General features: G+C 49.6%; 1 protein-coding gene across 1 annotated transcript in view; it reads left to right on the top strand.

The window, feature by feature from the left end:
- Nucleotides 1-22102, top strand: part of LOC149344282 (uncharacterized) — a 527027-nt gene that overhangs the window by 311369 nt on the left and 193556 nt on the right. The window lies entirely within an intron of this gene.

The raw sequence follows: 22102 nt of genomic DNA on the forward strand, positions 1-22102 counted from the left end.
CAAAGTTACTGCTGTTAGGACGGCGCCATCTGGGAGTAAGAGGGGAAGGCTCATGCGTGCTATAACTACCTAAACGATCTCACCGCCATCGTTCGCGCGTTCTTCGGGCCACAGGACGGGGCCACCGACGCAGCTTATTGCTCCCTCCCGCTCTTTCTTCCTCCTCTGCCGCCCGTGTTTGCTTTCGCATCTTCTTCTCTACAGCGTGCATTTCTGCTGGTAGCTTCTTTCTCTGCCTGCCCGAAACGGGAAAGCGGAAGTCGTGCATCGAACGCGTCCTGCCCCGCTCAGAGGGATGCCGGGGAACGGCAGGATGCCTTGAATTTTCTTGCGAAAGTAACACTACGCGAATCGCTGAGCCATTTCACGGAGCTGACGAAAGGCCATACTGCGCATGCGCGAGGAACAGTGACGTCACACGGCGCACAGCTGGCGTGCCGCCGCCGTCGCTGCGCGGGTGACTCAGAGGTGCCGCCGCCGCGCTCGCCAGTTGCGCATGCGCAGTAGCGGCGCATAGCTAGCGTGGCGGGGCCGCCGCCACTGCCGCGTGCTCTCCATCGCCTCTCTCTCTCTCTCTCCTCGTTGCTTTCGCAATCCTCCAGGTTCAACGAGAGCTAAACCACTGCCAATTTTTTAGCGCGCTGTTCGTGAGTGTCTCAGCGAGGGCTCACTACCGCGTTCGTTGCACAAGCTAACAGTTCTGGACAACGCAGAAGCGCGTATTTTCTCCCGCCATGTACAGCGTCACCACTTGCGGCACTTAGTTCCGCATATTGGCCGGCAGACAACAGTCACCCACGAATGTTAATGTCAAGCTAGTATAATTATCTGCATTTCTATTTCGCCTACAGAAAGTTCTCGCGAAACGGCGGGTATAAGGGCAATAGCGTTCGTCATGGGGAGGTTGTCCGTACATTTGAGCCACGAACTTGCACGTTGAAAGTTCGTAAGGCGGATGTTAACAAAACGTTCTTCAGGCTGACCAAAGCATCCCATGCGTAGAACCTCTATCAAAAATGCCTATGCAGCCCAATTAATTAGCTTTCGAACCGCTTAGCGAGGTTCTCTGGCACCCTGGGCGTCCTAAGCTTCGGAGGGGTGCCGGTGAAAGTTCTCCCCGCTTCCAGATGGCTAGAACGCTGGCGTCGCAAAACGAGCCGTCATGCTGCATGGTCCGGAAACAAACCCCGTGGGCTATATTTCTGACAAAGTCCGTGCTGTACGAGTTGGGAGAGTCGCAGTTAACTGCATATTTCAGAAATGAGCTAAATGCGACGATCATTTCCCGATGACATTCCGCGCGGTTGGTTGACTAAGCCATTGCGGATTAGTACACCGTCTTTGCCAGAAGTAACGAGACAACGCGGCTTTCGCCTGAGCAGTATAAGCGTTTGTCATCATTATAATCGTCATCAGCCTTACGACGCCCACTTCAAGACAAAGGCCTCTCCCATATATTCCCAATTAACTCTGTCCTGTGTCAGCCTGGCGGCTACCCTATTCCGGGAAACTCCTTAATCTCATCAGCACAGCTTTCTGCCGCCCTCTGCTACGCAGTCCCTACAGCACCGCTAAAGACGAAAAGGTCTTGAAAGGTTCACCCTAGTTTGCACAGATTTAGAGCTTAAAAGGAGCGTCATAAGGGTTCCACTGCACTGTTTAGGAACAAACCCCGTTACTTACTTTTAGAAAAGACAGTACATTCACTACAGCACCGGCCCAAGCTCTGCGCAAATAGCTACGCCCATTCAGTGCAGGGTTTAACACATACCGACAAACACGCACGCACACACATGCACACACACACGCGCGCACACACACACACACACACACACACACACGCCGCCGCGGTGGCTCAGTGGTTATGGTGCTCGGCTGCTGACCCGAAAGACGCGGGTTCGATCCCGGCGGCGGCGGTTGAATTTCTTTGGAGGAGAAATTCTAGAGGCCCGTGTACTGTGCGATGTCAGTGCACGTTAAAGAACCCCAGGTGGTCGAAATTTCCGGAGCCCTCCACTACGGCGTCTCTCATAGCCTTAGTCGCTTTGGGACGTTAAACCCCATAAACCAACCAACACACACACACGCACACACACACGCATGCGCGCGCACACACACGCACACATACACACACGCACGCGCACACACACGCACGCGCGCACACACGCACACATACACACACACGCACATGCGCAAATAATAATCGGCTTCCTGCATGTTCAGTCTCAAGGAGCAGCGGGCGTTTCCGCCGGCGCCGCGCGCTCAATTTTTTCGACGCGGATGAACCGTCGATTGCGAAAATGCCGGCGCAGTACAGCGGGCGCTCTTTCGTCGCGAGTCTGCTGGCTTCGCACCGCTGAGCCCGAGTGAGAATCGCAGCTTGTGAAACTGTCTCGGCAGAGGAGGCCTCCGTGCCGGTCGGAGCTCCGCTCGAACGATCCCTGGCGTTTGCCTAACGCATGTGTCGCGGCCCGCGACCAACCCGGAGAACATGCGCGCGCCGTCCGGCGAGAGCTGACCGGCGCGTCGCCCGCCGTCTTCTGATCGATGCTCTGAACAAGACGTTCTCGGCTCGGGCACCGTGATGGATGACCCCTTGTAGTACAGGAAGAAGGAAGGAAAGGAGGAGGAAACCCTCGCGTCGCCTCATTCGCCCTCTGAGAGAGAGGGAGGATAGGCAGGGCTGCCCATTCTCTTGCGAATAGCAGATAGGCCGTTCGATCGCATGACTGGTACCAGGCTGCCCAGTTTGGCCACCTTTGTGGCGTTAATGTTCTCAGTGCCGGGTTTTTTTTGCGGAATTGTCGATGTCTTCATCACTGGTGCGCACAGTATATCACGTACTATGGTGGGGTACTTCAGAAGTCCCCAGGACGCGATGTATGTGAAAAGAGTGTAGAGGTCAAGTTTACAACAGTAGACCGGAACTGGATAGGACGTCATATGCGTATCATTTGTACTGCCGAGAGACACCGCTTGAAAGGGTGCATTCTGAAACAGAAGGTTTTCATGGTTGGGGAGGTGGCGTGATAATTTCTGAAAGGGGCTCTTAGTAAAGGTGAGATATTACTCCACTTTTAAAGGACACCTCTTCAGGAATATCCTTCAGCGAGAATTTTGTTGTTTAGTTTTGTAGATGCTGAGTGTTTTGTTGTTAAAATTTGAATTTCAGCGTCTTCGCGCCTTTCCCTCCCCTCTCGTCACTTTTTGCTCGCTCAAAGATCGGCGCTCCTCCTCCGCCGGCCCGACCGCGGGAATTCCCCACGAGGCGGAGCTTCCTGACCCTCCAGAGCGACGCTGCTGATTGGCCGCGGCCATGGTAGCTACGTCACACGCCTGAAAGAATCTAACCAATAGCTATCTCTAAACAGAACTACGCAGCAGCGCGCGAAGCAGGAGGGCGCGAGCATGAAATAGTCGCTGGAAAGGACACCCGAATTTTCGCGCATGGTTATGGGCTCTCTGCTGCGCGTAGAAGTGTATAATTTGGCTCAAGTGAATTGGCTCAAGACGAGAGAATTTAGTGATTGAGCGAATTTATGCGCTCTTCTAAAAAGGTGTTTCAGAACCCCTTTAAAGGAGCATCGTGAGAAGGGAATCATAACTGGGAACAGTGTAAAGTCGATTTGTTTTTATTTTTCGGGTCTGGAGCTGTTGTCATACAAAAATTTGCTTTAGAAAGTCTTTGGACTGTCCAAAAGTTTTGTCATTAATAAAGTTTATAGATGTTTTATAGACAACCCTATAAGATTCCCAATCGACTTTCGTCCATTGGCAGTTTATAAACCATGAGTAGGCAAAAGTCTAAAAACTTTCACTCCACTTTCGTCTATAGTCTGTAGATCTATGGAGAAACGTCTGATAGACTTCCAATCGACTTTAATCTATATACAGTCTATAGAATATCTATAGACAAATGTCTAAGACTCCCAACCGAATTTGTCTGTAGTCAGTTTATAGACCATCAACGGACAGAACGCATATCTATAGGAAGACAATATAATGTATGAGAAGCCTATACAAAGTCTATAGACTATTTTTATAAGGGATGCCTCCTTTTATAACACCTTCTTCGATTCATCATTCGCCGACAGTGTCCAGACGCGATGTGTTCGTTTCTTGCTCGTGGCCTGGGGCTGCGAATGAACATCGTGAAGAGCTCCCCCCCGGAATGGCGTAGGTCAGGCACTCAGCCCGTGTTTTCTGTGGCGGCAGGTAACAGACGATCGACCGCTGCCTTTGCTGTGGCTACATTTTCGTGCACAAAGGTCTTCTTCTCAAAAGGCCTTTGTGGGTGCTTAGGCAAGACGCCCGAGGCATCCTGGGCGCTCAAAGCAATGGGCCCTCTTCCTCCAGTACTTGTCAAGGCGGCAAGATTCTATTTGCTATTTGAGGGCTTCATTTTCCTAGTGTTCTTTTTCCTTCTGCACTACTACGTGTCATAGGTTGCGCCTGTTTGTGAAGCATCCCTAAACAAATTAGGAAGGGGGTAAGGGGAAGGTTACGAGGGGAGTCATGGTAAGTTTATCTTGTGCCTTGTTGGGTGTGCTGGGAGCATTATCCGCCGCCGCTGTGCCTCCATGGGCATTTCGTTCGCACACTATGCACGAGATAACGGGTTCGAATCCCAGCTGCGGCGGCCGCATTAAGCTGGAGGTGAAATCCAGAAAGCACCCGTGTGCTGTGCGGCGTACAAGGCACGTACGTCAAAGAATCCTACAGGTTCTAGAAACAAATCCAGAGCTTTCCACTACTGAGGTTTTTTCTCTCGTCCTCATTTCTTCCTCTCCTTCATCCCTTCCCTCACGGCGCGGCTCTGGTGCCAACTGAGAGTCCGGCAATTATTGCAGCTTTTCTTTCGTGATAAAACATTTCCCTTTGAGAATGTTTTTTTTTTTTTTTTTGAGCTGAAGCTACGGGCAGTACAGCAGAACTCCTGGATCACTAGCAGCCACTGCTAGCGCTACGTACGCGTCATCGCGCTGTCGCCTTGGTAACCCCGCTGCTTGGTTAGACTATGGTAATGCGCGAAACGTCTCTCAATCGCGCTTTGAGGTATGTGACGGTGGTGAGAGAGAGAGAGACATGTGGGCTGCATACATTAGCGCTGACAACGTTGTGGCAGACACGCGGCACTGCAGCAGTAGGCCGCAGCGCGACTTCACGCTGGTTATGCAAGCGTGACTTTCGCTTGCATAACCAGGGTTAGCTGAGCTAAGCCGCAGCCATTTTTTTTTTAATTCTCTAGAGATCGTCCAAGCCGCCATTGGCCTTATCTCAGAGGGAGCAGCGTGCAGTACTGCAGATTTTACGAAGGCACCGTCTTAAAAATTCGGCTTACATCTCTACGGAAGATGATGTTCTGAAGGCGCAGAGCTTCAGCTGCAGGTGCAAGGAGCAACGTCTGTAGTCCAGCAATGCGTTTGAGGTCCACGTCTTCTACTTGCCATTTCCAAGATTTTTTCTCCACTCGTCCCTACGTCTCCGCGACTAGACAACTCCCGAAAAAAAAATTGCCGCCTTAAAGTTATGACGCGATAGAGTGATGTGTTGTACCCCCAGTTATATTATTGCGATTTTCGGCGCCGGATCTTGTAAACAATTTATTTTGAAGCCATAGTGTGTATTTATCACCACCTCTACTATAAGATCATGATCTACGTATTAGTCGACCGACCGACCGATCGGTCGATCGATCGATCGATCGATCAATCAATCAATCAATCAATCAATCAATCAATCAATCAATCAATCAATCAATCAATCAATCAATCAATCAATCAATCAATCAATCAATCAATCAATCAATCGATTAATCAATCAAAAGTGGTATGGTATTAGCGTAGTTAAACCGAGCAGACGCGCGAAAGCATGTGTTCATTCTTCGACTCTTCTTTCTTGCATCTGGATGTGCACGCAAACGCATTACTCGTCCTTCATCGTTCTCTCTCTACTCGCGGCAGCTCACGGGAAGCTCCTCCGAACTAACCCCAGCTTACCCGAGTAACTCCGATCGCACAACACAAGATTCTAGCTCGAGATTGGTACGTCTGGAATAGTGTTTTCGCTCTAACAACGTATATAAATAAATCAAAGCAATAGAAATGATGAAATTCGTTGATCGGGCGGACGGACGTAAAGTGCGCAGTCATGAACTGAAGTTTTTTCGTACGAGTGGGACCACGTCACTGCCAATCCACGCGTTGACGTGCTATTACGTCATCTCACCCGGATTTGCACTTGCAACCTGCTCTTCACTTTCGGATGGCTAATCGCTGACCTTTCAAGTGGTCCTGAGCATCAAAACCGGGTCCTTGGTGCTCGCGCGGTCAGCACCACCGGCCGAGTCGAACTTCACCGCCGGCCACCGAGGAGGGCCTTGCGGCGAAGCGCAACCTGTGGCTCGCGGAAGTCCTCCCTCCGAGCCCCAAGTACACAACGCGGCGTTATCGACCCACATCCGCTCCCCGCACGCTCTCTCCCGTCGATTTCGATCCCCACCCCGGAGCGGACGACGAGCGTTTGATTTAGGCTCAAACGGCCCGCGGGTTGGTTCCCCCCCCCCCTCCCCCCTTTCGTCGTCCGGCGGCGGCCCAGATCCGGCGTATCCACTAGGGAGCAGCGATCCGGCTCCCAGAGCACGCGGCAAAACAGCGCGTGTATAACAAGGATCGACCGGCGGCCGTCCGGCTCGCTTCCGCCGATCGCTCCTTATTGGACTTTGCTGAGACAACAAGCGCTCCTCCTCCGTCAACAGCGCTTCGCTTCCAGCCGCCCTGGAAATGCGCCGCTCCGTCAGCCGGGCACGTCCGCCGCCTGCTGCGGAGCGGGGCGTTTGTCACGGCTCTCGTGTGTGCACCCGAGCGCGGTGTCGGTACTGGGACTGCCCCTGGAGGAGGAGTGATCAGCCAGCGACGGCTGCTCGCAGCGGGACGTCGTAGGCTCCTTGGCCGTAAGCCCAGCTGCCATTAGCGAGATGGAGCTTGCGGATGTTCGATGATGCTATATACGTGCTGCGGTTGAATCTTGCCTGGAGTCGATTTCGTTGTTGTAGCAGCCGCGCCGAAAAGCGCACGCAGTGGGGACGTAATTTAAGGACGACAGGGTTTTCTTCGCATCGCCACGTGGGGGTTAATTGTCATTTGCGACCGAAAAGATAAAACACGTAAGGGAAGGCTTTAAGGAAAAGGGAAAAAAAATGCGCAGGCCATCATACACGATGCCATCGGACAAGTCTGCGCTAGCAATATAAGTCGTACCAGTTCGCTTTCACATTGATCGACTTAAAATTGCGTGTTTGAATTTCATTTCCCTCTCTCTTTTTCGTCCCGCTCCAGCGTGGGCTTTTGCAGGGTGGGGCATGTGAAGGGTGGAGGTGGGTTGCGGGTGCAGGCGAGTGGCTGGAATGGAGGGAGGGTGCATTCGGGTATGTGATAGGGCTGAAGCTTCTGGTCGGTGGTAGGCAATACATGCGTTTTACCGTTAGGTCGGCCAGCTTTTCTTGGAGTAAGAAGGCTAGACTGCTAAACAAGTAAAAATAAAATTTTGAGAGCAGAAAGGGGGCTCATACACTGGAGCTCTCTAAACGAGATACAAATGCCCCGCTCTGCAGTAGCCCCGATACGGATGCTTCCTTCTGAGTGTGGTAATGACCAGAGCCGTGATGTGGGCGTTGCCTACCGCTGCGTGGCTCTGCCATCACTGCTTGTACCGGCTACATTTGGCAAACGGGCATCCTGTCAAGCGCGCGAGCTGACACGCGGGAGGTCGGAGTGACGGTGACGAAGAAAAGTTGACACAAAACCTAACTAAAGAAAGCTCTTCCAGTTATCAGCTGAAACTCTAGTTCTGCCCATCGTCAGAGCGACTTTAGAATTTGCGGCCGTCTCGCTCATTCTCCGGAGCAGTGACCACGTGAGCGTACAGGCGTGCCTCTGTCTTGGCTCCAGCATATCGTTGGCTACGTGTGAACGCACAAACTCGAAGACATACCTTGTGCGGGTGCTATATAGGCCCGGTGTGAAATCTTCCTTTTAATGCGCGCCCGAAAGCATCGTTTCCAATCGTGCTCTACGAATCGCCACCGCTATGTGCCGGCGCAAAAGCTCAGAGTGATTCCCCGAGCGCCAAGACAGGACGAGAAACCGACTGCGGAGCGGCAGAAAAGGACAGCGTTTGGCGAAGAAAAAGCGATTCCTCCGGCGGAAGCGAATGACTACTACGGCTGAGCGAGGCGGCGCCGTCCGCCTGTGGGGAGCTGTTGGCCCTTCGCCGAAGGAAGGTTGTAAGGAAAGAGGAGGCACGGTCGCGTGCAAAACAGCAGCAGCAGCATCGGCGTCCGCGGCGGCGGCGGCGGCGGCGGTTGGGCAAACGCGCCGGGCCGTTATTTGGCAATCAATTACGGGGCGTCATTTCCCCTGGCAGGGGCTCTACTGGCTGGCGCATCGATCACGTCCCTGGGCTGCGCGGGGTAGAATCTTCGGGGCCTCCTTCCTTCCGTCCTTACCACGTCGTCCGCTCCGGGCCTCCTCGGAGCGTGATGCTGGCTCGACGGCGCGGCTCTCGGTCCGCGGAGCCGCGCTCTTCTGGCCCTTCCCTCTCGCGCCAGCGAATATCTGTGTACTCTCGGTAACTCCTCGAACGCCGTGTTAGGAGTCGCGGCGCTTTTGTCCGGCAGAACCTTTCCATGCTTTGGTGTCTAGAGCCTGAGCGCGGCCTCTGCGCTGTGGAAGCTCGTGAAGACAGTGCTTGGGGGAATCCGGATCATCCAAAGAATTGAGTGGCCACTGAAGGCGTCAAAACGCAAGGGACTTGTAACGCGATAAACTGTACTGGAAAACTGGTTTGCGTTTGTTTTTGTGCGCTACAAAGAAGGGAGGCAGTAAAAAGAAACAGCATACTGTAGACGTTCACATAAAGTGTGCTCGGAGTGAAAGCGGCAGCTCTGCTTTGGCATATGGCTTTGACAGATGGTCTTTCGAGTGTCGCATCATGACCGCGCCTCTTCCACCCGGAGCGTCGCGCTCACCACTGCGCGTCGACAGACTGCGTGAGAACGCAATTACGGAGTCGGGACATGCCAGGCCAGAACTGGGGCTTTACTGAAATCCCTCGTCGTCACTTTCGTATGGTGATCGTGTAAGGAGCATACACAAAAGCACTAAGCTGCACCGGCTGCGCGGCACCTCCAAGCGGCAAACGCGACATCGACGGTGAGTTCATCTTCCCCATCCTCATAGCACCCTCCTCGTCTCGAGGGAAGACGGACGTCGATTTTCACCGGAATGTCGTTCGAACAACTATACCGCTTGAAAACGCAGCGCTCCACCTGTTCAAAAGCAAATCGCCCGCGCAATCTCCTTTCTTGTCAAGCGCGCCGGGCAGTCGTTGGATCTTTCTAGTACGTCCCGAAAATCCGTGCGGAGGGCTGTGGTTTTCCCTATTGGCTCCTGGATGTAGCGCATAGATTCATGGTGCGCGGGTCAAAAAATCGGTGCCGGGTAGAATGTTACGGTCTGTGCCTTCTCTTCGTGCTGTCGAACATTCTTTTATTGCTGAATATATTTTGTGTATATGAACTCGTTGTTCGGATACTTATGTTCCTGAAATCGTTAAAAGAATCTCAGGACAAATGTTTCTAGTTCCTTTGGCTGCCACTGCGTGACGCATGGCTTTGGACATTAAAAAAAAAAGAAAACGGGTGGGCATCATCTGTGACATAAGACAGAAAGAGAATGACAGAGTGCGCATGTCCTCCCATTGAAGCGTTATAGGCCGCGGCACTAGCTTGGTGCTGTTCTGAATTCCTGTAGATCTCAGTATAATAGCTCCACGTGGGACATTCTCTGCGGGTTAGAGCGCCGCGTAGCGTCGTCGGCGTAGATAGGCTAGAGTGCAGCAATGTGATTCCCGTTTGGCCGGAGGGCAAGTGTCAGTCTTGTTTCTCCGCTGAGGGGAAATTCGAGAGTGCCTCGTTCGCTGTTCTTTTCTTTTTCTTGTTGCTTAACGTGTGCCGCCCGAAGTGGTTTCGGCGCTCGGCAGCCGACCTTTTCAACGTTTAGATTTTAGCTAAGAAACGGAAAAGGATTGCTTGCTTTCGGTTGATTGGGATCTGCGGCAGTCTCCAGGACAACGTATGAGACGTTGGAAAAAAATTTTTTCTGAAAAAACTCGGTTTCCTGCGATTGAGGCAGCGTCACGCTTTAAAAGCATTGTCTCCTTAGTCACCTAAATTAAAATCATAAGCACAGAGCTTTCTTGCGTTGACTTTGTAATGGTGATCCGCTATGCTTGTGGAAACATAGTAGCTGGAAGCGGCATCTTTCGTTTGAGAATCACATTGAAGCGCAATGCTTTGGCCAGTACTGCTTCCTCGTCGTGATACGCTCGTGTACACTCGCAGTGATCAATAACGCCGCATCGTGTCTCCTGGTAACGGAACCCGAGGGGAAACCCCCTTTGATCCCCCAGCCACGTCCAGAATAAGCGCCGCCGCCGCGGGTCCTTCGCTTTTAGCTGCGCTCGAGTCGCGTCAGGCGGGGAGCGGAAAGTCAAACACAAACGAGGCTTACGCAAGAAACGTGTCCGAAGAGAGATGCACGCCGGCAGACGACCGCGAAAGAGTGTCGTCTGTAAGCGTGATAAATGAGGGAGGCCGCCGCCGCCGCCGGTAGTGGCGCTGCAGTCGCGTTGGATGACCGCCGGCGCGAAAAGAACATATATAAAAGATAAAAGACGGCAAGTGCATGCATGTGCAAAGAAAGCGCCGAGACAAGCGGCGAAGGGAGGAGAGAGAAGCAGCAGCGCGGGGGCGCGTGCATTATCTGCGTTCGAAAGTCGATAAGCGAGACAGCGCGAGATTCGTCGCGCCCAACGAGCCGTGAACGAGAGGCATTAAAAACGGGCTTCGTCGGCAGCTGGCGCATTGCCCAACGCCGCCGTCTCGCGGCCCTTCTTTGTTACCTTGTTGCGAATTCCCCCCTCCCTCCCCCACCTCGCGCATATTCTCCGGAGCCGTGCATAAGCAGTATTGACTGCGATGGTATCCGCTCGGCCGAGCGTTGTATAAGGACGAGCATCGATTCCCTCTTCTTCTCTTCGGAGCCCCGGATACCCGTAAGCCCTCCCGGTGCCTGTTACAAAACGTGGTCGTAGCGCCAGGCGCGCTTCGGCGCCGGCCCGGGGCTGCCGGATCTCGAGAACGCGTGTCACCTACAGGGAACGACGGTGGGAACACATAGCGCCGTGTCAGCGCAATTCTCTGGCATAAGTGCGCATGTGTTGCCGCCCGTTGTACTCGTGTCCGGCAATGCACCCAACGCGCCTGCGCCGGGCTTGTTTATTGTATATTTCCTTTGCGGTCATATCGGCGCCTGATTGCTCCAGGGCGTAAGAAATGAACGGTTTGGTTTGGTTTGGTTTGGTTTTATGGGGTTTAACGTCCCAAAGCGACTAAGGCTATGAGAGACGCCGTAGTGGAGGGCTCCGGAAATTTCGACCACCTGGGGTTCTTTAACGTGCACTGACATCGCACCGTACACGGGCCTCGAATTTCTCCTCCAAAGATATTCAACCGCCGCGGCCGGCGGTTGAATTTCTTTGGAGGAGAAATTCGAGGCCCGTGTACTGTGCGACCGAGAAGGATGTAGGTAAGGCCTTTATTATGAATGTGTTTTGTGTGAAGGAGAATGATATGGCAGTTCTTGATGATTGTATAAATTAAAGGCCATTTTGTTTGCACGCTATGGAGCAAAATATAGGCGTTTATTATATATATATATATATATATATATATATATATATATATATATATATATATATATATATATATATATATATATACTAGGTGTCCCAGCTAAAAGTGAGCAAACTTTTAAAAAAGGCGAACTGTCCTAGTCCAGTGAAACAAACTCAGGGTTGTTCATAGTCGCGTGGCCTAGTCTTGAGTATTTTTTTCGCTCTTCAAAGTTAGTTAATTAGTTAAGTTTAATTAGCTATCTTTCTAATTATGAACTTCAGGAAGAAAGTGTCAATGCAAAAGTTTTAGATCACATCGAAAAACCGCTAGTAGTGTTGTTTCCGTCAAGTTACGATTTACGTAGCTTCATTTATTGGCCTTAAAAGAAAGTTGTCACGTGACCAGCTGCTCGCTCACTTCTTTGCCGCAATGTGCACCCGAAGTCTCATCGAGCAGAGGACTTCAGAAAAAATGGATTTTATTCTTTAAGGCGCGCCTTGGGACGTTGAAGTGGCACAGTTGTCATGTGGAAGCTTTTTCTTATTGTGCGGATTATGGTTAAATGCCGGTAAAAAAACTACTTTACGTAAACATTACTTTGCTGCAAATGTCTCAGTAAGCTGTTTCTCAGAGCGATCTACAACTTTTCCATTGACACTTTGTTCCTCAAGTCAATAATTAAAAAGTTAGTTAATTTAGCTTAACTAATTAGTCAACCTTGAAGAACGAAAAAATACTGCAGACTAGGTTACGCGACTCTAAACAACCATTATTTTGGTTCAGACGGCTAGGACACCCCGTGTTTTTTAAAAGCTTGGTTACATTTAGCTGGGACACCTGGTATATATATATATATATATATATATATATATATATATATATATATATATATATATATATATATATATATCTGGTTAGGAAGCTGAATGCATCTTTGACAAATGAAAAACAATTGTTAAAGACCCCTTACCGATAAAGCTTAGAAAGCGTTGAACAGTACGTATGTGCATTATACAGGCTCTTTATTAATGGGACACAGCGGACAGCTCAGTCTAATTTTAGTTCGGATCGTATGGGCGTTTCTGGCTACGTTGCTGTTTGTTCGGCACCAAAAGAGGCACGTATTTTGCGCGATAGAGTTAACGGTTCAGTTAGGCGGCAAACCAGGCGTCGGCGTGACTTGCTATATATTGAGGTCGATAGAAGAATACCTCGCCCGCACCACTAATGTATCGCGGGTAACGAAGAAAATCTTATTCAAAATAAAAGAAAGCGGCATAGTGCGAAGAAAATCAATCAATTTTGATAATGATGAAAGGGGGAAAAGGTTCATTAGATGAAAGCATGAAAGAGGGTAAGGTTAGGCTTTTCACTACGTGCGCGTCCATAAAGTCTTGGGAAAATCTTGATTGGTACTTAGGGCAGTGACGTATTGATTGGTACTTAGGGCAGTGACGTAGAAAAGTATCTTTGTTGAAAAGGAAACAGATTATGAAGCCGAATCGAACCGCTATCCTTTGGGTAGGGGGTCGGGCACTTTACATCTACACACTCGAGGGACTTTGTTCCGTGCCCAGAAATTCTGGACAAGAGCATTTTTGAGCTGGAAACCTTTGATGAACACATTTTTTTCATATAATGTAACATTTAACTATAAAAATCGACATATCCGCAGATCACCCGATGACACTCTTGTATTTTTTTTTGTCTATTAGCGTTTTTGCTGTTGTCAAAATGGTTTCTTTGGTTTTCTATGGCAGTCTTTAATTGTTCGGTGCGATCGATGGAAGCACTTTAAAGGAAAGATTTTGCTGCATATCAGAAGAATGGGCCATTAGCTTCAATATTTCCACAACAGTGTCTTACATTATGCTAATTTTCAAATTTTTTTTCCGAGAATGTTGCGCATGAGTGGGATAAAAGTAGGCCTTTACGAGCACCTCACACCGAACAGTAGGGCAATTAGATTACAAGAACACTCAATTAAGTTCACTGTTAAGCGTCACCTGTTAATATGGACGAATATGTCTAATAAAACAGTATTTGAGGGGAGCAACCGTGTCGTCTGCGAAAAAGTGCTCCAGAGAACCCCCCCCCCCCCTCCCCCCCCCCCAAGCGACCATGGGACTCTTTTAAACCTATCGCTTATTTTTGCTGAAAAAAAAATTGAGTTCAGAATGGAACATTTATTTTTCCCGCCTCTCGATTTGGACTCGTGACGTCAGCAGCAAAAAGGGCTCTGTGATCTCCGATAAAAAATCAATGCATCTGAATCCTTGCCTCGGACATGCGCGAATAAAACTGTCTCGATGTCGTGTTAGTTTGCTTACAGAAACGGCAGATGGCAGCGACACCCGTATTTTGTTTTTTGACCCTTTCTGTCTTAGTAACAGGTCTGTTTTCAGTGAACTAGCCCCTTTGCCACTAGAACGGGGCATCCTCTCAGTGCAGGCCGGCATCATTTTGCCTTAAGTGTCCTTTTAAGATAGGACAGTTATGTATGAAGGGGACGTCGATCAAGAAGCATGGATCTAACCTATTAATGAAAGTATGAGGGCGAAAAAGCAGTTTAAGGGAAGTGACACAAAAGATGCCGGAACTGGCTGAAATTTTGGTGCCACTTCGCCGAAAAGTTTGCAGACTCAGTTCCATGTGTTAGGCGTCGTTATGCCATCTGAAGCGTAACATTAGGAGAAGGTATGAAAACTTGAGGTTCCTAACGCCACATACGACCGTCAGCATTAAAACTTGTTGCTGTGAGGGCGGTCGGGGTGCATTTTTATGCGAAGCATATTGCTAGAGCTACCACGTGACACCGTGACGTCACACCACGTCACACCACGTGACACCGTGACGTCACACCACGTGACATCGGATGAGAGAGGCGGCCTCCACCTCGCGCCGTCGCCGTGGGACCCCTAGCCGTCACGCCACGTGACACCGTGACGTCGTCGTGACGATGCCATCGCACAGACGCCGGAATGTCCTCGAGCGGCATTCCCGCGCATTTCGAACGCGCGTTCACACTCGGTGTAGGTGAAACGCTCGCTCCACCGGGCAGGCAGACGCGGCTTCCGTGGCAATCCAGGCGCTCACCCAACGCGCGTCTCGGGGTTAGTCGGCGTTCCGCTGTAGCCATGCCGTTGTCTTCCCCCACGACGAAGGCTTCTAGTGGTTGTATTAAAATGACCAAGTATGCAACCAAGGAAAGCCATGTATTACCAAGCCTAGCCACCAATATGCTTCGCATCTGACTAGGCTTAACCTTAGCTAAGCCTCAGCCATAATTTTCTAGTTACTGGTAGCGTGAAGATAAGGGAAATACGTCATAAGGGAGTAATTACTCATTGGCTTCCATTCGAGCTTTTCTTTAACTACGATGTTTCGGTGAAAGCAGTATAGCTTTCCTTTGTAACCGTATGGCTACGCTCGGGTGGATGTCAATGAGTAACTATTCCCTTATTACAAGTCTACTCCACCTTGGGTGATTCCGTGAACATTTGACCATAGCCTAAATGCGTTAAAGGAACCGGAGCTTCGAATAAATTTAGCTTCTTAGATCCTGGCTCCCTTCAACCCTTACAAAAAAGTTTTAGAGTCTACAGAGTGTCTATAGACTTCTGTCTATAAAGTCTATATACTGTCTATAGACAAATCTTAAAGAACAGTCTATAGGCAATACAGATGCCATAGACAGTCTATAGACAATCTATAGATATATGGCCATACACTTTTAGTAGACTACGAATAGACAAAAAGCAATATCCACAGGAAGTCAATAGAGTCAATAAGAAGTCTATAGACTGTCTATGGACCATTTTTATAAGGGAAGTGACACAAAAGATGCCGGAACCGGCTGATATTTTGGTGGCACTGCACCGAAAACTTTGCAGAGTCAGCTCCTGGTGCTAAGCATTGTTATGCCATCTGAAGCGTACGTTAGGAAAGGGAGCCAGGTTTCGCGAGCCATATGTGAGGGCACCATCGGCTCCTCTCTCCGGTACAGTCAAAGTCGATCCAACACATGACAAAATGGAGTGTGCCCCGTGTGCAACCCCGTCTTGCTAGTTTGACAGTTACGCAGGCTGCTCTCAGAACATACTACATGGTTGTGCGGCAGCCTCGCTCCTCACGCAGGAGAGGGCAGGAAAAAAAAGAGAGCAAACAAGAAAATTGGAGCTAGAGCTACGGGGAGAAAACCGAAAGTAAACAAAGCTGCGGCTGGAAAGGGCGGCCCAAGTGGCCGGACGGAGAAACAAAAACAGGCATCCGAAAGCTGCTTTCAATGGAGCCAAAACGAGGTCTCGAAAAAGGGGATTGAAAAAAGAAGTTGGCGATAAGTAAGTAGCCTAAAGCGCTGACCAAGAAACGGGGAAGGAGAGGTTGGGCGGGGCGGGGGGGGGGGGGGGGGGGGGGGGGTCAGAGAAAACTGTTTTACGGCTCGGCCGTGGACGGCAGGGAAAACAGGGCGAACGAGGAAGAACAGGGCGGCAAAACTGCAAAGTCCTCCTTGAGGGGAAAGGAAATGCGCGAAGAATGACTGAAACGGGCAGGGGGCGAAAAATAGAGCGACGGAAAAGAACGGCAAGGGAGTGTAGAACTGCTCGCGAAAATGCAGCCGGACATGAGCTCGGCGAGAAAACAGTGGGCGAATGAAAATAAATCCGCCTAGCTCCCCTAGCTCTGGCCGCAGGCGTTTGCCTGCCGGCGTCGGGCCCGCGTATAATCCGTGCCGTCCGCTGCACGGAGCGTGTGGCCACGGGGGTGGGGGGATGGAGGGTTGTTTTTGCGTGCTCTATCGGCGCCGGCCGGCCTCGCGAGCGACGAAGGGCCCGCCGCTTTCCTCTTCTACCGCGCTCAACGGTGCCCCGAGCTATTTTGGAACGGCGCCGCCGATTCGAGCGCCTTTTGTTTTGTTTCAGCGCTAGCGATCTTTCTGCTCAATTTTGCCCTGATTCACATCAGCAAGCAAGCGCACACGGACGCGCACACACACACACACACACACACACACACACACACACACACACACACACACACACACACACACACACACACACACACACACACACACACACACACGCACGCACGCACGCACGCACGCACGCACGCACACACACACGCACGCACGCACGCACACACACACACACACGTACGCACTCACGCACAGACACACACACACACACACACACACACACACAAACACACACACACGCGCGCGCGCGAGTCATTGCGGTTCTTGCTTGGCTCCGTTCGTCTCCAATGTGGACGGCAAAAATGAACGAGAGGGAAGCAGCCGCCCATCGTTGTGCTCTTCGAAGACGCCCGAGTAGGGGCTGTGGTGAATCTAGCAGGTCTTACATATGGCGGCATTGCCCGTCCACATTCTGCAAAATGCAGGGCCATGCGATACGTCAGCCAATTCTGTTCACGGAAACTTTTCCGTCACTCTGTCACTTTGTTTGAATAGGACCTAGTATTTAACGAACGAATGGTCAGTACGAGGTGCAGCAACATTTCAGACAAATATATATATATATATATATATATATATATATATATATATATATATATATATATATATATATATATATATATATGGCGGTTCTGCGTTAGCCTTCAGCCCTATGCTCTTTTGTTTTGCGTTTTGCTCTTTTGTATTGTTCAACGTCTCCAAAGCCTGAATTGAATATCCAAAAGCATCAAATGAGGAACCCTTCAGCACGACTTTAGTTTCTGCTAATTGGTTCATGCGACCATTAAGTCGAAACACAGAAGACAGTTTTTGTTTTCCCGCACCATTTCGCATTTCTGCAGACACGTCTCAAATGGGAAGCATGCAATCGAAGAAATGAACAGGAATTAGCTTTATTTGTACAGTTTGTCCATTCTCTTCTGCGCTCAGCTTTACTTTTGTTGATTTGGGGGAGAGAAGGAACAGCGCCGCCTGCTGCTTTGTTATACTTTTTCTTCGCCAACATTTCTTTCCCCGCCGCAAACCAGGTGGCGCTGATAGGCAATGTCACGACAACAGCCGTGATAAACAGAGGATTTGGGTTTTAGGAAAGGAAGTGGCGCAGTGACTGTCTCGCTTCTCGGTGGACACCTCAACCGCGCTGTGAGAAAAGGGAGCAAGGTGGGAACGAAAGGATAAATTAGTGATTCTTTTTATAGCGGAAAGGAAATGGCGCAGTAGCTATCTCACTTCTAGGTGGACACCTCAACCGCTCCGTGAAGGAAGGGAGGGAGGATGGTGGGAGTGAAAGAAAGGCAGAGGTGCTGTACTGGAAGGGCCAGGATAATTTGGACCACTTGGAGATCGTTAACCTGCACTGACATCGCACAGCGCAATAGAGAGACTGGTTTACTAGAATATCGTTCTCTTCGCGAGAGACAAAAAGTAATCTTTAATGAGAGGAAAGTGGAGAGAGAGTATTACTCGCTGTTTCAGCGCAGGTGTGCTTCAACGGCTGCATGGACGCATTTTGTTTCCTTGAAACTTTTTTTTACCCACAATAGTCTCGCCCAAGTTTTATCCCCGTGCGATCACCTGTGAGCCACGTCTGGTTGCATGAAAATCTTTCCGCATTTTCTGCCGGCATCCAAAAAAGCTCGCCATTCAAGTCGGTCTCTTACCACGCCCTTTGGTATGTAAACATGGCTGCTCAACGAGCTTCCTTGTAGCACACTGGAACAGTTGCCGAGCGCGGAGCACCAGACAAAGGCGACGCGCTTAGTGGCCGCGGCAGCTGTTCTCGCCGAGGGCGGTATAGCGCTGTTGTTCCTCGTGATTTCCATTGTACTACAAGTCGTCGATGCTTTGTCCTCCAAACCATCGAACCCATTAGGCTTCCCCAGCGGCGTCATTTCCAACACCTCGCTTTTCGTTAGATGCTGTTGTGCGTGGTAAACTCCGGGGAACAATACTGTGCACGCTTAGTCAGAGTGTTCTGCTGACTCCGTCAACCAGGAAGACGTCGGCACTGTTGCAGTCTATTAAGGTAACGTGTTTTCGAGCTTAATGGGGCCGTGCTGTGTCGAAAGACGAAATGTGATTTAAAGAAAAAAAAGAAACTTGTTGAGCAAGTTCACTGGTCACTGACCATGCTTAAGAAACAATGTCGTTTCCAGAGCGTTACTGAGGTAAACAACAATATATACGGCTCCCTTGTTCAAAAGGCCCGAATCATTCATTTTTGACCATATTGAGTGTTTATTGAACTTCATCAACCATCCCACCGGCGGCATGTGGTTCGGATCCCACCGGCGGCATGTGGTTGTTTTTTCTTCTGCTTTTCTAATCAATAAGCTTTTAGCCAGGGGTTCTCAAACTGGGTTCCGCGGAACACAGGGGTTCCGCGGGCTGTCTTCTTGTGTTCCGCGAGAACCCTCACCGGCCCTGACCCGGCAGCTGATATGAGACTGGCTCTGAGTGCTACTGAGCCACGCTTTGACTTGCTCTTAAAAGGGAAGCAGTACCACCCATCACATTAGTATTTGTATTAATCTGTGCAATAAACATTTAACTTTTCAACTCTCTCTTTGCAAAAATGCACTCGACAACATTGCTGGTAAGTGAAAGCGCGGGGGGGGGTCCCTGGAACTTATTGAAGGCTATTGGGGTTCCTCCAAGCAAAAAAGTTTGAGAACCCCTGCTTTAAGCGATAACATATTCAGTAATATTATAAATTGATCAACACCACAAAATAAATAAATAAACTAAAAAAATCCCCTGTGCCCCTTGGTTTCTGTGGCTGTTGGCTTCTCTCAATCTATTACGAGCCCCTCATTCCCCTTTCCTTGTCTGCTTAATTGCTTAGCGAGGGCCTCGGTTCTGGCAGCCTTGATGCCTTAGGAAGCATAAGAGGGTTCTCGCACAGCTTCCACCCTCGCCGTTCGATGGCGTTCTACGTCACACCAGCGGTAACTCAGGACGTTCCACGTCCGCCGCTTATGAACGTGGGTGGCGCTGGTGAACACTCCCAAGTTCAGGTTATTTGTAAACATAAATACCCCCGAAAGCAGAAGATTTGACAGCCGTCGCCGTAGCTCAGCGGTAGAGCACCGGACGCGTAATTCGGAGGTCGTGGGTTCGGATCCCACCGGCGGCATGTGGTTGTTTTTTCTTCTGCTTTTCTAATCAATTAGCCTTAAGCGATAACATATTCAGTAATATTATAAATTGATCAACACCACAAAATAAATAAATAAACTAAAAAAAACCCCTGTGCCCCTTGGTTTCTGTGGCTGTTGGCTTCTCTCATATTTATAACGAGCCCCTCATTCCCCTTCCCTTGTCTGCTTAATTGCTTAGCGAGGGCCTCGGTTCTGGCAGCCTTGATGCCTTAGGAAGCATAAGAGGGTTCCCACACAGCTTCCACCCTCGCCGTTCGATGACGTTCTACGTCACACCAGCGGTAACTCAGGACGTGCTACGTCCGCCGCTTAAGAACGTGGGTGAGCGAGATTTTTACGGATGGGTCTCAGGATGTGCAACCATCAGAGGGAGCTGTGGAGGAGCCACCTACCTACCGCGAAAGTGTCCCTGTACGCTGCGATCCGAGAGGGGCCGCTGAGGACGGCATCTTTGGCCACACACACGCACGCTTACCGCGGTTTTTTTCTTTCGATTGTGGCCTTAACTGCTCAACTAGTAAAAAAGCGCATTGTTGTGGGTATCCAAGGCAATATCAAGAACGGCCTAGAACACAATATGCCGCTGCCCATTTTTTAGAACGGTAAGGTGAAATCTAGAAGGAAGCCAATAGCCTATTTCCTTCGTTGCCCAGGTCACTGTCCTTGGTGCGGAACAAGCCACAGGCTATAACATTCCTATTGGGAATGTCAGGATAAACCAGACCTAGCGCTAAAAATGACATACACGACTCAAGAGCACTGTAGGGGGCCGTGACCGGTGCCAGCGTGGACCAACAAACCTGGGTCACCCGGCTGGTCCTCAAGTCAACTGCCGCTAGCGCAACCCTTCACTGGGAGTACCCGCCGTCAAGCTCCTATTCTTGTTTGCGATAAAAAAGTTTGTCTGTTTCGGTCTCTCTTTTTTGAGTAAGCTAAGCAGATATCAGAGAGTTTTAGTCCAATCTTAGCTTGATAGCGGACCTAATGGAAACTACTTTAGTGGGCCGCCAACTACTTATCCCCATGGAGAGTTTTAATATACGTTCCGCAATCTCCTTTCGTTGGAGGTGAAATGGCCTTTCAAAACGGTTTCCAGTGCCTTTAATTTGCCTAAATAGTATATATCACAGACTTTCACAACAAATAATACAGTACTGCTTTGTTACGCCGGTCAGATTCTCTGGCGACGCCTCGGCGATTAAAATTTTGAAATTTTAATTAGTTAAGAAATAAATAAATACTTAGTTAAGAAATAAATACCAACCACTCGAGCAAAAACACTTTAATGCTCGAAATAGTTTTGTAAATGTGTTATAATTTACCCCGTTAAACTGTTACATCGAAAACTGTGTAAGACTAATGTAAAAAGAAACTTGCGCTTTCAGTTTTCTTTCTACAACTCCGCCGCCCTAGCGACACCCACTAGACGTGACCTACATACTGTCCATTAGTAATGGGACTCTACCGTAGCGGCGCAGAGTGATGGCTACGCGCTTTACAACCACGAAGATTGCGAACAGTGAGAGCGGGATCGAATTATTTAACGTCCCACGTAACGAGCTACGAGTTGGTAAAACGAGCACAGCGACTCCATTATGCAACCTATAGAACGATGAGGCAGGCAGAGGAAAAGACTAGCTACTCTTGATTACCCAATATCTCAGTGTGGGTAAGATTAGAGCTTATCAACAAGACCGCAATTATGGAGCTTATTTCAAAGGCACAAACTTACTGCACATCAGAGAGAAAACACTGAGCGTAGTAGTCCATAAGCAAAGAGCAATGCAGTGCGAAATATGGATTGAAACACTTCCCATTTTAGAAGTACGTTTTGGACTGATATATTCATCACAGGCAAAGCGGAGGTGTAGAAGTTTACGCACTGTCACTTTACTGGTCCTAATGCAAAAGAAAATATACACTTTATGTCATGCCTCTGGAGAAACTAGCCAAAGGTGCAGGTGAGACTTAGATTACGCACCTAAGTGCTTATTATTTTCTATCCGATCATATATAAAATCAGTACTTCAAAAATTCCAGTATGTTCAATTTGAAATGTCTTTCGCGTGCCTTACGTAATGTGTGCATTAAACTGACGTGTGATTATGATACAGGCTACCATTCAGGCTCTATGAATAGCATCCGCTTCATACCGGACAATTTTCCTCCGAAACGGGGCCGGCTTATTGGTTCACATGTTTTTTGGTTCCACTGCAAGCGAAGGGACAA

This window comes from Amblyomma mixtum, chromosome 5 (genome assembly GCF_055824585.1).
Source record: "Amblyomma mixtum isolate Tamu chromosome 5, ASM5582458v1, whole genome shotgun sequence".
NCBI lineage: Eukaryota > Metazoa > Arthropoda > Arachnida > Ixodida > Ixodidae > Amblyomma > Amblyomma mixtum.